The sequence below is a fragment of the Sceloporus undulatus genome, chromosome 3, assembly GCF_019175285.1.
Source record: "Sceloporus undulatus isolate JIND9_A2432 ecotype Alabama chromosome 3, SceUnd_v1.1, whole genome shotgun sequence".
Taxonomy (NCBI): Eukaryota; Metazoa; Chordata; class Lepidosauria; order Squamata; family Phrynosomatidae; genus Sceloporus; species Sceloporus undulatus.
The window spans coordinates 82,567,500-82,584,675 of record NC_056524.1 but is presented as its reverse complement, the minus strand read 5'-3'; the positions used below and the strand labels follow the sequence as shown (position 1 = coordinate 82,584,675).

Here is a 17,176-nt window from a genome sequence, read left to right as displayed (position 1 = left end):
AACCTCTTTCTTTCAGTTTGTCTCAAAGGTGCAAAGTCTACTGATTCAAAGTTAGATATTTACATGCCCTTGAATACAACTGTAGCAACAGTGAGATTAAAAGCAATAGTATAATATCTAGAGGCAGGGTATTTTTTGGGGGGTCAAAATCTTCACAAGAAAATTTTACTTTAGATTTAAATAAGCTAAGATTTAATTGTTTTTACCAAATACCTGCGGAGTACACGCTTGTTGCTGTGTTGGTGCTGCTGCTGCTAAACTGATTTAACCACAAATAACTAAAACCATAATTCTAACAAGCTCACCTTTTAAACAGGTCCTCCACCTTGCAATCTTTCACACTTTAAAAATCTCAGTTGTTCAGACTTAAAATGACCACATCTGCATTTGGATTTAATCATCGTTTTTTGTCTGTGTTTTCCCTGTGTTTACCAACAGCAGAAAATTGCCCCCCAGATCTATCAAAGTAGCCTGTCCTTGGTTTATATTTAGATATAACAACAACATCAGTAATAAACATTAGGTAAGATTTTCCATGGATGAAATGATATGCACATTTTAAAATTCCCATTTTGTATGCACTAACCTTTTAAATCAAATCTCATACACATATAATAATGCAAAATTGGTACCTGGAAGTTAGTATTGCCCATACACAGCATTATTATAAGTTCACACATATTGCCAAATAGGTAACTAGTGAATTACATCTGAACTTTCATCTCAGAGCAGAACATTTTCTTAACAAAGACAAACAAAATCACATTATTGGTATTCTAACCCAGGCAAACATAAGAAACACAAAATCTGACTTATATCACACGGTCTGTACAGTTTTTATCTGATTGGCAATGGCACTGCAGCCTCTTGGAGAATCCTGGGGAATTTACAGAATCTCAGAAATCCATGCCATGATATCTGAACCAGATGTACCAATGTCAGAGATCAAATTTAAACTCTTCTGTGTGTAAAGCATCTGATTTGATTTTAGGCTATGGCCCCTTCCTTGATATCTGTAATTGCACCTTCCTCTTGCACATTGCAAGGTTAAGTTTATTGTTTCCTCTCAAAGTTAAGCTATGTGACACCTGAAAGTCAACTGTGATTAGTTAACCTTGTCCAGTATTTCTACTTCACTGCCTCCTATTACAGTTTTATTGCTTTAAAATACTATCCATCAGTGTCTTTGTTATCCACCCTGTTTTCATGTCTTCATTGGTCTTTTTAAATGATATGACTATATGAATGTTTCCCCACTGAACAATGGGGTGCATGATTCCTGAGCATTGATGTTATCACTTTAGTCATGAACTCATCAAAAACATGCACACATACAAACTTAATTATCTGTGAAGACAAAACAGGGCTTCAGATACATCTGGCAGTATATGATTTTTCTTATTTATATTCTCACTAGGCATCTTTCCCTGATTTACCAGAGGAGCCTATTTCCTCCATAAGTAAATTATTCTCCTTTTCATTGCTCTTCTGAAAAAGATTTTGTTTTTAATCTTACTAGCATGGGATTCCCCACCCCCAATATTTCTCTCTGTGTAATTGGTTTTGTGACTCTAGAGATAGAGAAATAGTTCCATTCTTGACTATGTCAAGTAGTTTCTAAATATTTTCATATGCACTCAGTGTCTAGTAATAATGTAAATTGGAAATCCTAATACTCTAATTAAAATTAAAAAGAAAAAAATAGATTAGCTCATTTAAATATATATTTATTTGAGGGAATTATTTAACTTTGACTGTGAGTTCAGAATCCACACTTATTAACTCCATGCACTGCCCTAAGTTGTGGAATGGATGTTAATCACAATTTCCCAGAAGCAAAATGTTTGTTTATGCTCCTCATTTCTTCCCTTCAGCATTAGTCTTACAAAACGTTAGATACACTTATTAGAGATGTGTGTTCCCACCTTTCCCTTGAGAAATTTTGCTAACCTAGATAATTTTTTAAAACTTCTCTCAATGTTAAAATATTTCCCCGTTCTTCACTAGGCATTCCATGATCTCAGTGATTATCACATGAGGGTTTTACACTTTAATAGTGCTATTCTAATGTTATATAGCAAGAACGATGCAATGGCGATATTGAACCACTTACTTTCACACATGTCACAATAACGGGGCATTAACCATTCATGAGCAGTAAAATAGCGCTTTTATATTCCACACATTGATAGAAGGAGTTGTGATTGGAGAGAGAAAAATGAGCCATCTCTTGCTGCTAAGAAACTCTCCTGTGACTTACAAGTGTGACACAGGAAGTGATTCTCCCAAACAGCACACTGGGAGACTGGGGGATTCAATTTATTTTCAGAAGGTTTAATGATGGATTCTTAATAGCGCTAAATAAATAAATAAATAATAATAATAATAATAATTATTATTATTATTATTTCACACATTCACAATATCACTAATGAAGCGCTATTGGCAAGCCATTAACACTTTTTTGTCGTTAATGTGAAGTTGCACTAGCACAACGGTTCCTTGATGTAACAAGTAAGGTATGTGCACTGCATTGTGTGAAAATCTTTCTGCAATTACGCAAACATGACAGGGCCATAGCACTGCTTGCATTTCCTAACACCTGTGTGATAATCTCCAGTGAGAGGTGAGAGGGCCCTAAGTAAGACAGCTGACTGGTTTGTACCCCAAACAGATCATGTTCAGGACCATGGACAACACCCATAGAATCTTGACTTGACCAGTAGAAGAGGAAGAGAGGGGGAGAAAAATGGAAATGGGCCATCATCTTTAAGACTTGCTAGTTGTTTGTTTTTACTACTTTGGAAACTTAAGCCAGCACTATCTCAAAACAGTTGTCATGGTTTTATAACCATTTTATTGCTTTGTGTCACTTCTGTTTTCTCATACAATCTGTGTAAGAATTAGTATAGCGATGAGGAGAAACAAAGTCTCCACTGAGAAACAGAAATGCTCTTCTACTATCCTTCTGGAAGATCTACCTCTCACAAGGGTGGCACTTTACTCTTAAAAGGCTGACATGCTTTTTTGAAGTTGCTGTGTTTTTCTAGGCATAGTTTGGCAACTTGTAGCCCTCCAGGTGAGTTGGACACATGACATCATCTTTCAATTTAGATTATGTTGTCTGGGGCTGATGAAAGTTTGTCCAACAACTTCTGAAGAACCATAAATTTCCTGAGGTTCTTAGAAGAATTCTACTCACTTAGAAGATCTAGCAACACCTTTAACATGAAGAAATTATATGATTTAGGAGAGGTGGGTGGTTCATGAAAACAAAACATGAAAGAAGACCTGAAAAAGAAACAGCTGAATTGGAATATTTTCACAAATTACAATCCATTAATAGAGCTATGAAAAGGTAGGATTTCTTGGCACAACACCACATGTATTGACACATATATCCTCACAACCAGGTATACAACAAAATTATTATACTGGAAAATGCTGCTAGATTCCTTCTTTCTCCCACTCCAGCCTTCCTTTTTATTTTGCTCTGAAAATTTAGAAACATCAAAGAGCTCTCAGGCACCTTAAAGACAAACAAATTTTATGCAGCATACTTTTGTGGACTGTAGCTTCATCATGCATCCAATGTATCTAGTCTATGAAAGCAGTTGTCAAATACAACAAGTTTATCTTTTATGTGATACAAACTCTTCGTTGCTCTTTCTGTTAAACACTATTATGTCAACTTTCTTCTGAAAAATTAAGACTTGGTGAAAGGTCCAAAGGAGGGTGATGAAAATGGTGAAAGGTGTGGAAACCATGCTCTATGACAGGGATAGGCAATCTTTTTGAGCCGGGGGCCGGGTTGCTGTCCCTCAGACAACTGGGGGGCCAAAGCCAAAAAATAAATAATGAAATAATTTTTTAAAAATTTAAATAAATAAATAAACCGGGACAAATGTAAGACAACATTTTCAAATGGTAGACACTTTTTTTAAAAAAAGTGGAGGACACGCAAAAAAAATTGCTGATTTTTTAAAAAATGTTAATATAAAATGCATGTTTCTGAGGCGTCTATAGACAATTGCCCCCCTTGCCCCTGCGCGTGAGAGGCCAAAGGCCCCAGCGGCAATCGGTGGCAGGACCGGGCTGGGGCCGGTCCCAAGGCCTTGCCGGGCCGCATCTGGTCCGCGGGCCGCAGATTGCCTACCCCTGCTCTATGAGGACCAGCTTGGAGAGCTGGGTATGTTTAGCCTGGAAAAGATAAGGTTAAGGGGTGTCATGACAGCCATGTTTAAATATTTGAAGGGATGTCATATTGAGGATGGATCAACCTTGTTTCCTGTACCAGAGATGAGGACACAGAGCAATGGATTGTAGTTACAGGGAAAGAAATTCTACCTGAATATTAGGAAAGTCTTCCTGATGGTAAGAGATGTACAACAGTAGATCAAATTGCCTTGGAGTGTGGTGGAGTCTCCTCCTTTAGAGGTTTTTAAACAGTGGCTGAATGGCCACCTGTCTGCTTTGATCATGTTACCCCCTTGTTGTTATCCCTCCATTGGCTGCATATTCCTTTCAGAAGCCGATATATAATTCTTCACCTGACCTTTAAAGCCTTTCATGGATTGGCTCCTTCTTATTTGTCAACACTCATCTCTCCTTACCGAGCTCTACACGCATTGAGATCTTATGACACCGGTCTCCTGACCCAGCCAAGGGTCTCCTCCTAGCCTGCTTGAATCCGTCCCTTCTCCTGTGCTGCTCCTCATGTCAGGAATCTTCTCCCCACACAGTTAAGAACTATTACTTCCTTGGATAATTTGAAGGCTGAATTGAATACATTCTTGTTTAGGGAGGCATTACAAACTACTGGTTGTTAATCTGCTGCTTGCTTTGTCTTTATTGTATGCTAATTAGTATTATTTTAGCGATATTTTAGTCATGCAATTTTGTTGTTTTATGCCACTTGGCAGATTTTTATCCTTTCTTTTATTATTTTATTTGACCCTTACTATATAAAGCACTGTGCAAACTTTACAGTGCTCTATAAATAAATGTTAATAATTATAATTATAATTGTTATAAAAGTTAGGGTACTTTGATTGTGAGTTCCTGCATGGCAGGGAGTTGGACTGGATGGCCCTTGTAGTCTCTTCTATGTCTGTGATTCTATGATTTTATCATGGATAGGATTGTCAACAGCATAAAGTCACAATGATTGCTTTACATATTGAAGATGGTATATTGGGATAGAGGCTTGAGGAGACTACAGTTTGAATCTCCATTTGGTTATGAAATCCCATTGAGTGAACCTGACACATCACATTCTCTCATTCTTTGACAATGACAAAATCTCTGTTAACAAACTTCTTAATGAGTTCACCTTAAGGTCCCCATAAATTGAAAGTGATATGAAGGCACACAAAAACAATAAGGCAATTAGAAATTGTGAGGTCAAAATGCTGGATTAGACAGACCCTTTGCTCTGATGCAGCAGACCTCTCACATTTTTATATCTTATGAAAATACAACAAAATTAATAGCCAAATCCACTTTTATAAGTAGTAAGTTTCCAGGTTTTTCAGACAGACCTGTAAATCAACACTATGGTACTAGAGGAAACATGACTAGATGTGGAAGCAGAAAAGTTTGAATGAAAGGATACAAAGGACTGAATAAAGCATTTTATGTTTTATTTTTGGTTGTAAAATGATAGATTTCCATTCAGAGGCTCCTCTTGCAGGGGGGACTAAAAGGGCAGTCCAGAAGAGAGAAAGAGTAGACTGGATAAAACTTAAGTTACAATGTGAATCAGAAACTTAACAAAATCTTCTAATAGTCTTCTAATTAGCTAAGGTTGGGAAAGGATGTCAACATGGTAGATATAAATTAAGCTGGGAAGCAGGCAGGAATGATGTTGTAGGTAGGGGAATATAAATGATTGTCAGAAGGGATTTTTGTCCCAGAGACTTTTGTTAAAACTAGAGGTGACTTCTGGTCATTTCTAATTTTAGAAAAAATGTCTCTCCTATGAATAAAACAATACATTGGTTGCCAGGACAATTTGTCCCTGTTCTCCCTAGAGAGAGTAGAGAGGCATTTTGTATTTAAAAAGGTATTTGGTGAAGTTTTTTAAACAGTGTGTAATGAGGTCAGAGGATCTTCAGTTTAACCTCAGTATGATGACCCCCCTCCCCCATCTAACTGTGCTGCCACACCACCTTGTATTATGAGCTGGATGGGTCAGTAAGTTATGGAGTCAAGTATTTTTAGTGTGATAGTGGGACAGCTAGGAAATACATAAGTTCATGTGTTATATTAATTAATTAATTAATAACCCTCCTTTCTCCCATCATGAGATTCAAGGTGGTGAAAAACATTCTAAAAACACAATATAATTTAAAAGTTCTTAATACAAACATTAAAATACAATTAAATTAAACTTTAATTTAAAAGAACAAGTTTAAAACAACATAAAATATATTTAATACACATTAAAATAAAAATACTATATCCTCCATTAAAAGCTTTATCTGCCACAACATACTAAATACCAAATACCTCCTTAAATAAAAAGGTCTTTACCTGCTGATGGAAAAACAGCAGGGACAGGTTCAACTGGAGCTCCCAGGGAAGGAGTTCCATAACTTGGGAGCTGCCACCAAGAAGGCCCTCTTCCTGTCTCACCAAACATGTCTGGGATGATAGTGGGACTTAGAGAAAGCCCTCCTCCACAGATGTTAGACCATGGGCAGGCTCATATAAAGAGAAGCTTTTTCAACTAGTTTGGACCCAAGACATGTGGGCTATAGAGGCAATTAATTACTCCTTTTCTTCTCAAAGAAGGCAAGAAGAAATTTTAGCCATTTTCTTCCCACTGTGAGAAAGACTTCAAAAATCAGTTTCTTAAGCCTATTCACAATTTGGGACTTGTTCTGAACAAACTTAACATTATGAAATAATATTTCTGTGTGGAAAAATTAATACTTTCTGTACTCTGATTCTTAAAATCTTTTCTAGATATGAAAGAATTGAACCCTTAACATAGAATGTATGATTTCATGCATTTTAAAATAGAAATAAAATGTATTTAAAAATAATATTTTCTGTACTCTGAATGAAATCCTCACCTATCCTTTTTAATTCTCAGCTGCATTTCTTGTGTTAATAGTACTACACTAAATTGCAGCAGACACACAATTTTACTTTCATTTGCCTCTTTTAAATCCACTGTTTCTCCACTGTGATTAGTCTCTAAGACTTGGATGAGAAACAGAGAAACATGTTCAGAGAAACATGATGAAATATTCTCCCTTATTAAAATAGTCTCCCCACATGGAAATACCTAAAAACATGGACTTATGCCTAGTTTGGACTCCAGGGACTGGCAGGGGTCATAGGCTACCTGCTGGGGTGTCATTATGTTGATGTGAGATGTCTGAAGAGTATGAGAGAGTATCAGAAATAGGAATACTCAATGGTTTTACAAAGTCTATGATTTTATTTAAACTGATTTACACTTCTAAGGCTATATGTGGATCAAAATGCAGTTACCTAGCTGCTTTCAGTTGCACTTTGTGATACAGTTTTGGCTACTCCTTTTCCTTCAAAATCCATATTAAATTAAACAGCATACAAAATGTATTTTTAGGATAAATACCAGACAGAAATGTATTTCTACAATAAACAACATACAGAAATTCATTTTTAGAACACAAAAAGAGAGGTTTTAGTAGGCAGAGAGAGAAATGCATATTTTGTGAAAAGTACATATGGTTGTGAAAGCTGGACAGTAAGGAAAGATGGCAGGAAGAAACTCAACTCATTTGAAATGTGATACCAGAGGACAGAGCTACAGATACAATGGGCTACTAAAAATCAATGGATCATAGTGCAGATCAAGTCTGAACTCTCACTTGATGTGAAGCCATAAACTGAGGCCGTTGTATTAGGGACATATCATGAGATGATGTGACTCATGGAAAAGACAATAATGCTTGACAAAGTGGAAGGCAGTAGGAGATCAATCAAAGAAGCCACAACTCTGCGTTTGCAAAAACTAAGCATGGGTGTTAATGTCAGAGTGTCTTAGAGATCTCTTATTCACAAGGTTAACGTAAGACAAAGTCAATTTGACTTACGTTAACCTTGTTCAAAACAACACATGTTCAAAATAATGCAACTATTGTGCATTATTTGTATGTTGCACAGGAATGGGAGAGAATGGAATTGTGACTAGACAAATATTAAATTGACATTGAATAAAACTACACTAATCCATCATCCTTAGTCTCAGGACACTAGACATGAATAAGCCCCAAATAGAATAAAAAGGTGATTTTTTAAAAAAAATTATTTCAGTGGGTTATCAGGAATTTACTATTACAACCTTTTAAAAATATCATAAGGTGTTTACAATGTAATGATAATCTCTTTATTTTATTGTTATTATTTTTTTAATCTGTATTTGGTTGAATTTAAATGATGATAGTGAAGGTGAAGATTAAAATGATGGTGGTGATAATGTTGTTGTCATTGCTCATGGTGATGATATGGTTGAGGTAGGACCAGCCACAATTTGTTACACTACTTAACTGGGTGGAATAATAGGTGCTGTAAATGTTGTCATGAAAATATGCCAAACTTATCCTTTCTTTGGTCTAAAGATGATATGCTTCCTACTCCTTTCCCAATGATCATGCCCGATACTGTAGCAAACCTGTGTGCAGACAGGCACTGAGAAATTTGATCATAACTGACTCAGGAGGGCAAAGTTGGCTTTTATAACCTCACAAGCTCTGTCTTAAGCCAGCATTGTCATGATGTACATCTATATGTTTCTTGCATCCATCTGGGCAGGAAGCAATTCTGTCCTTACCCAAATCCTGCCAGCTTTTCTAGGGAGAGTGACTTGTTGATGGTGTAAGTCAAGCAGTAGTATCCATCTTTCCTTCATCTGTTTGAGTGCAAACAATGGCCTAATAATTTTGTAAGCAATAGCTGGGGGGCGGGGGGGGGGGCAATTTTCAGATAAATCCCCAGAACAGGCAAGCAAGCTTTTTTGCCATCATATTGTCTAACGTGATAGAGATGAGGCAAAGGTGATTACACTTTTATTCTAATGACCATTGTTATCCTTTCACATTGGTGAACCCTAACTCTTGCTTCCAGCAAGAGGATTAAGGTGCAAGCCTCTGCACCTGAAAGTTAACTACTACAATTCATCCACCAAATAAATGCTTGCAATGTCAGATCATAACCGCTATGTTTCAAAACAGATTGTGGGCCTTGGGTAGCTCCTTTTAAAGCACATTTATCAAATCATGATATGGGAACCACAAGCTGTCACTGGATGCTTATGAGTTTAACTGAAAAATAGATCTAAAGAGTAAAAAGGAGCAGCATATTGAAATTTGCACTTTTCCCTAGTGGCACAGAGTTTAAATGCTGGTACTGCAGCCATTCACAGCCACAAGGTTGTGTGTGGGATTGCAGGCAGGGCTCCAAGGTCCACTCAGCCTTGCATCCTTCCATAGGTTGCTAAAATGAATATCTAGCTTGTTGGGGACAATTAGCTTATACATTGTAAATGGCTTAGGGAGTGCTTAAGCACACTGATAAGCAATATAGAAATAGACTTGCTATTGCTATTGTTATATTCCCTCTTAATGAATTTTCCAACTCATTTTTGAAACAAGTGTCTCCACCTCCATAATCAAAGCTGACCAAATTCAAATCTTGACAGTAGGATAATAGTCAATAGCTAGAATATAAGACTGGAGCTACTCAATCCACTTGAAGTCATTAGTGAGTCAAACTTGAGAAGCAAAGGAATAATAATTTTGATAGTGCTTTGTCTCATCCAGCCACTGAAAACAGGATCAAAACTGTGATAAGAAAGGAGACTTGAACTAAATGAAATCTATTGGCTTCAGTAGGAAAAATTTGTTTCCCATCTGCTGATAAATGATTGCTGTAAATCCATGGTGACGCACTGATGTTTAGTTCATAGGAAAGTATAGATTTTTTTTTTTTTGAAGGAGTGACAGATCAAGCTTCCTGGGTTTCAACTGAAGTGTTTCTACAAATAGTTTATATATCTGTCACAAGTTTATATCATGTTTTGACTTGACTACTCATCTGGAAATGAGGTGATCCTCAAAAATTGTGTGGGTCTTTGGCCATTGCTGCATTCAAGGATATACAATGCTTGCCTCAGTAACAAATCATTCATGGACATGCCTTCTTTTTCTTTAGCAGAAATTTTGATGGAAACTATAATTGTTGTCTTTTTCTTGCCAAGGTTCTTTTCTCTCTAAACTTTCTTTTGGAGCCATCACCTTTCTTCTATTATGTGTCACACTATATTAGGGACATTACCTCATATGAACTGGTCTTTTATTTCAATCAGGGACAGCCAGTGGATCCTGCACTATGGGTGTTAGTGAATTTACTCTTGATTTTATGTATGCTGTCCCTGCAGCTGCTCCAAGTTGAATGAGAGGCCTGCTGGGTCCTGTCTTTTCTGTGGTTCAACACTGACATATCTTCCAGAGCCATTGTGGGAGGACCAACAGTAAAATCAAGAGCAAGTTTACTATACCATGATGGCAGATACTTTGCCTACCCCTGCTTTTAAGATATGCAAGCTCAATAGTATTTCCTTTTATATCTAGACTTTATTCTGAAAGCATTGCATTCAATATACTGGGGGTTCCCAGCAGACAATGGATCATTAAGTAAATGAACACCCTGTAGGACTTGCCATTCAGCAACAGAACAATACAAAGATTAACATGCAAATCACTTCCTCTCAGTATGAATATATACCCCACTCACTTCCATGCCAGCAATCTCTGAAGATGCCAGCCACAACTGCTGGTGAAATATTAGGAATAAACTCTTTTAGAACATGGCCTCATCGCCCAAAAAACTATTTGCCCCCAACAAGCTGGGTACTGAATTGAAGCGACCTCGGAAGGATGCCAGGCTGAGCTGACTCTGGAGCCCCTGACTGGAATTGAACTCACAACCGTGTGGCTGTGAGTGAGTAGCTGCAGTACCAGCATTTAGCCACTGCACTATCAGTGCTCCTTGTATGTGCTTTAGAGACTATAGCAAAGCCACTGACTGCATATTTTATGAAAAGCTATCGAACGTTCTTAAAGACATGGGAGTGCCACTACATTTGATGGTCCTGATGAGAAATCTGTACTGAGTACAAGAGGTCACTGTTATAACAGAATAAGGAGAAACAAAGGCAAGTCTGCATATTATCAACCTACTTGTTAAACTTATATGCAGAAAATATGTATGCCATGAGTTGAGGTCAACTTGAGGGCAGCTAATTACAACAATTATTATTATTATTATTATTATTATTATTATTATTATTACATCCCACCTTTTTTTCAGCATGGGGACTTAAAACGGCTAACAGCAAATTAAAAAACAAAAAGGTTAAAAAACAGTACATTAAAATGTATAAATATAAAATTTGAAAAAACAATTAAACAATTTTTAAAAGTTAAAGCAGTTATGAAGTAAAATGCAACATGTTAAAAACACAAATATTAAAATTTCAAAAGCACAGCATTTAAATCTCAGCCCTTATCAGATTGAAAAGCCTGACAGCATAAGAATGTCTATCTGCCACCAAAAGCATAGCAGAGATCCTGGCCTCATTAGGGAAGGAGTTCCAAAGCTTGGGAGCAGCCACTGAGAAGGCCCTCTCACTTGTTTCCATCAAACAAGCCCGAGAGCATGGTGGGACATTGAAGTGGGCCTCTCCAGATGATCTATACACTCTAGTGGGCTTGTAAAGGGAGTTTAAAGGGAGATTTTTTTAATTAAAAATCAAATGGTTACACAGATAGTAAAGTATTAAAAGAACACTAAAATAATAAGAATTAGTTAAACAGGGTATTAATTGGGACATGAAGAGACACAAGAAGAGTCCTGTGTCCTTTGGTCAATGGGTAGTTGTTGCTCTAGGAGTCCAGCCTGGCACTCAAAGCCAATTCTCCACTTTTGTCCTAGGTAAAAGCTATTATTATTTATTTTTACTATGTACACTTCATTGTATTACTACTATATCAGCAGGTGCTCTTTATGTGCTGATTAGGTCACTGCTAATATATCTCAACAATTGCTCTGAAATGCCCTGTTTGATGGGTCCATACTACCTATGCAGAAACCAACTGTTTATTGAATATACTTTTAGTACAGAATCTGAACATTAATTAGCAGTTAAACCAGAGCATAGATAAGTTACTTTTGAACTATAGTTCCCTGAATTCTAATCCATACAACTACAACCATGGTCACTCAGGGATTCTGGGAGTTGTCATTTGAAAGTAATTTTATACTTCCAGCGCATACAGGTCACTGTCAGAAGATTACAGTGGTCTCAAGAATAGAGATTTTGGCTTTTCCAGACACACGAAACATGATGGTTGAAACAGGGACGTAGCTGGGGGGGGGCATGGGGCCCAGATCCCCCCTTCCATTAGGTACAATGCATGGTGCATGGTGCCGCTCCGCCATACCCAAACCCCATTATAATGGTGGCACTTAGTCTGGACCCCTCCCCCTTCCCAAAATCCTGGCTACGTCCCTGGTTGAAACAACAATTAAAAATTAACACTATTCTTTTATAAGTTGCAGGTATCTTCACTTCAGTTTGCTACAGTTAAAGCTGTTCTAAGAATATATCCTTGTTCTACAGATAAGAAAAGGTCAAATAGAGAAAGGACAGAAAGAAACAACATTGATTGTGCTTATAAAAGCTATAAGGTCAGCAACATGGAAGAGATTTCATTTCTATCTTTTTCCTAACAATGGTCCTAAATGTTTCACTAAATGTGAAATGAAAAATACTTCCGAAATGCTAGTCTACTGCAAAACTTTAAAATATTCATCTGATATTCTGCTGTAATGGAGTGAAGCTGTAATTTTACAGCAGCTTACCTAGAAATGAAAAACCCACCATGAAATTCAGTACGGCTTCATGTTGAACAGACATACAGTATATATAATAGCACTGCTATTTTTTTAAAGTTGCATCTAAAAAAGCTTATTAATAAATCACCAGTTTGATATATGAATATATTATTATTCTTTCACCCCTTCTATTATTGTTTTACAATGACCTTTTCTTGCATTTCAACAACTTGAAATTTTATTGAAGTATGACTGCAGTCTAGGACTCATTCATTCCATAATAATTCTATTGAAGATAACAAGACTTTCTAGGGTAAATATATACTATTATGGTCTTCTTAAGGTTGCCATAATTCTCTTCCACAAAATCAGGACAAAATGTTGGACATTCAAGAAAAATGGAGGACATGACCAACCAAAAGCCAAAAAAAATTAATATAAATTCATGCTTTTCACTCATGCTCAAAATGGAGGAGATTTTGACATTCTTCTTGGAAAGTTGAAATGTATGCATTTTAAAATTAGATATTTTTAATTTTATGCTGGACTATTTTAATAGGTCTTAGGTTTATGTTCATGAGCCAGCATGATTTGAATGTTGGACTATAATAATAATAATAATAATAATAATAATAAAATCTTTATTTATATCCCGCCCTTCCAAAAAGATCAGGGCGGCTTACAACATGTAACAAGTGCAACAGATACAAGTTAAAAGCATAAAACAACAATAAAACACAGTCTAAAAACAATAACAAAGGCCCCGTTAGCCCATCCTCATGGCCACGGAAGAGGAGGGAGGCCCACAGGATATTTAATCGGGGAATGCCTGCTTGAATAGGAAGGTTTTGAGTTCCTTCCTAAATTGGGCCAGGGTGGTGGATGAGCGGAGCTCTGTGGGCAGCGTGTTCCAAAGGGCTGGGGCAGCTGTGGAAAAGGCCCTTCTAGAAGTAGAAGCTAACCTAGCCCCAGGCACCTTCAGCAGTTGCTGCCCAGATGTTCTGAGGGTGCGAGGCGGATTGTACGGGGAGAGGCGGTCCTTTAGGAATCCTGGACCCAAGCCATTTAGGGCTTTATAGGTAATAACCAACGCCTTATATTGAACTATGATGCTGGAGACCAGGGTTCGAATCCCACTTGGTCATGGAAACCCACTGAGTGACTTTGGGTTATCCAGAATTCTGAAATATTCCAGAATCCAAAGCTTTTTTAAATGGATGGCTGAGATAGTGACACCATTGCTTTCTGATAGTTCAATGTACACAAAATTCTTTTAAAATATTGTGTTTAAAATTACATAACTACATACGCTCTCTCTCTCTCTCTCTCTCTGTGTGTGTGTGTGTGTGTGTGTGTGTGTATTATTGCAGCAAGGATTTTAAAAAATGTTAGGAGAAAACTGAAGAGGGAATCTTTTAAGGCCTGCTTGAGGAGCCCAGTGGATTGGGTTTGTTTATTTATTTAGAATTTATATCCTGCCTCCCCCCCCCCAATATAACGTGTGTGTGTGTGTGTGTGGCATATATATAGCATAATTGCAGCAATGATTAAAAAGTTTTTCTACAGAATTGGGGAGGGGGACTCTCAATGCCTGCTTGAGAATTGACTGTCAGTTTCTCTGGATTGTCTTTATTTATTTATTGGATTTATACCCCACCTTTCTTGCAAAATACTAGATAGATTGAGAGATAGACAGACACAGATATTTTGGGTTTACACCCTGCCTTTCTCCCAATATAATCTCTCTCTCTCTCTCTCTTTCTCTCTTAATCATCAGAAATGATTAAAAACAATGTTACTACCGAACTGAGGAAGGGGTCTTTCAATGCCTGCTTGAGGAGCCAACTCTCAGTCCCTCTGGATCAGGTTTGTTTATTAAATTTATATCCTGCTTCTGTGTGTGTGTGTGTGTGTTGTACACACACACACACACACACACACACACACATGCAAGCACACACACACACACACACACACACAAAATTATATGGAGCAGTGATTTTAAAAATGTTACTGCAGATGGAATGGGAGGGGGTCTAGTGCTTCCACAGCCTTCCCGAGGAGCCCACTGTCAGTCCCTCTTGATTGGATTTACTTATTTATTGTATTCATCCTCCATCTTTTCCCCAGTTCAGGATTCAAGAGGCGCCTTTTGGATCCCTGGCGGCTCACTCTGCACACCCTTTCCCCTGCCATCTCTCCTTTGAAGACAAGCCTAGAAGCAGACCATAGGATTGAATGAGGAAGAGGAGGAGGAAGCAAAGAGTCCAGGAAAGGATGGGAAGTAAGCAGGAAAAAATGGAGGAAAGGAAGGAGGCTGCAGCTGCATGTATCCTGGGACTGGGACCAGGAGGCACCTGAGTCTCACCAGAAGAGCAGATTGGCACAGAAGAAACCTCCCAGTTTCAGAACATTAGAATATTAAAATATATTGCAGAATCACATATCCTGAATAAAATATTCAAAGCCATCACTTATGCCTGATACTGCTCTCTGGTGCAACACATCAGACATAAGTGATGGTGTTGAATATGTAGGACTGTATATTGTACTTTTATTCCAGTATAGGCCTGAAGGCAAGTCTTTACTTTTCTAAATAAATAAATAACTATGTAAACCACTCCAGAAGCCTTTGTTTGCTTAACAGTGGCATAAAATAATGGTTGGCACCCTGCATTGCAGTTATGGATTTGTTACCTAAAGTTACAGATTTGTAACTGTTCCTTACCTATCTATACTATATATTTACAATTGTGACACTCTTGTCAGATTGCAAATACCCTTAGAACCCACCTTAAACTCAAAGGATTTGCTTTGTGTGACAGAGGTCAGTGGACATACCCAGAGGTAGCTGTGTTAGCCTTATGGCAAAGTACAATAACAATTCAAAATCCACAAAACAGTCATACCTTTATTGTGCCAGTCAAAATGCACAATAGATATGTTTCAAGCTTTTGAAACCCCACTGGGTTGTTTATTAGGTCAAAAAGTTAAAAATCATATAGGAGAAAAAAAATATGATAATGGGGCTGTACAGACCAGCAAGAAACACTGGCATGGTGTGGAATGGGGATATGGTGATCACCTAGTTCCCACCCTGATTTTCCTCCCAAAGTGGCATCATGCCACCCACTTGACCAGATGGTGGGCAGTGTCATGACATTTCTGCAGCACAGCATTTACACACATTGTGCTGAAGAAACATGGAAGAGCCACGGTGGCAAGGGAGACTCCCCTCCCAAAAAAGAGCCACATTTTGTTTCTTCTTTTGGGGCTGGAAAAATGCCCTGCTCTAGCAAGCAAAGGGTCAGTGCATAGCCACTCCTTTAAGACCATCTGTTTTTGGCCAATGTTAGCCATAGGCTTGCATTCTGTCAAGATATTGGGGATTCCAGGAAATCAACTTTAAATCCCTTAGCAGCACAAAAATCTACTGCCTTTGGGATCCAGTTTCTCTCCATCCTTTGTGAGGCTAGCCCCTTTGTTAGGTAGAGGTCGGTGGTGCAGTCAGAATAACACAACTAGCCTCCTTCCACTCTTGAGCCAAAGTGTGACAATTGGAAGCTTCTGCGTCTTATGCTGTGGCTTGTGGGTTGGAGGAAGATCATCTTACCATGGCATGGGGAGGGAGGGAGCTAGCCACATCATTCTAAAATGGCCCACTTGACCATAGACCTCTGTCACAGAGACCAGCTCCCTCAAATTAGAGGTGGGTTCTGGGACTGATTCCTTGGGTCATACATAATTATATTTATGTAGTTATGAATGTGATACTGTTCCAAACAAATAAAGAGATAAATAAATTTATTCAGTTATTATAAAACATATATTATTGTCCTATACTAGTCAAACAAGTTCTGAGTTAGCTATAAACTGACAACAGCTCAAATCAGATTGTTATTCAAAAAGTACAAAAAAGGAGAAAGAGGATGAGGTATGTTCTGCTAGCATGCCTACTTTATGGCTGAGCCAAAAATATCAAATGATCCTAACAATTGCTCTATAAATATTGAGGTGGATGCTTTTTAATAATTTCCTTTCCTAAGTGGAATTTGAAAGATCACCCTGATAGAAGTGTGGTAGTGTATGTCTGTAAGTTGTCTTTTGGCAGCAGCAAAGTAGGATGCCAACAGGAAATGTGGTAAGTAAAAGGAAGAATTTGATTAGTGATAGAAGTTAATTAGTTGAAGATTGATTGGTAGAAGATAATATTCTCTCTCCCCTCCCCACTGTCCTACTGTCCTGATATTTTTGTTTGTTTGTGTGGGTGCTTGGTTGTTGAAAA

The 17,176-nt window shown here is 37.7% G+C and overlaps 1 long non-coding RNA gene across 4 annotated transcripts; it reads left to right on the top strand.

The window, feature by feature from the left end:
• Positions 1-4,624: 4,624 nt before the first annotated feature.
• Positions 4,625-16,545, top strand: LOC121926857. Of its 4 annotated transcripts, XR_006103097.1 has the most exons (5): positions 4,700-4,741; positions 12,677-12,744; positions 14,262-14,338; positions 14,669-14,757; positions 15,022-16,545. It is a non-coding gene; the product is annotated as an uncharacterized LOC121926857 (long non-coding RNA). The 4 variants fall into 4 exon arrangements; XR_006103095.1 differs by lacking the exon at positions 14,262-14,338 and having other exon boundaries at positions 4,668-4,741; XR_006103096.1 differs by lacking the exon at positions 4,700-4,741 and having other exon boundaries at positions 12,620-12,744.
• Positions 16,546-17,176: the final 631 nt, after the last annotated feature.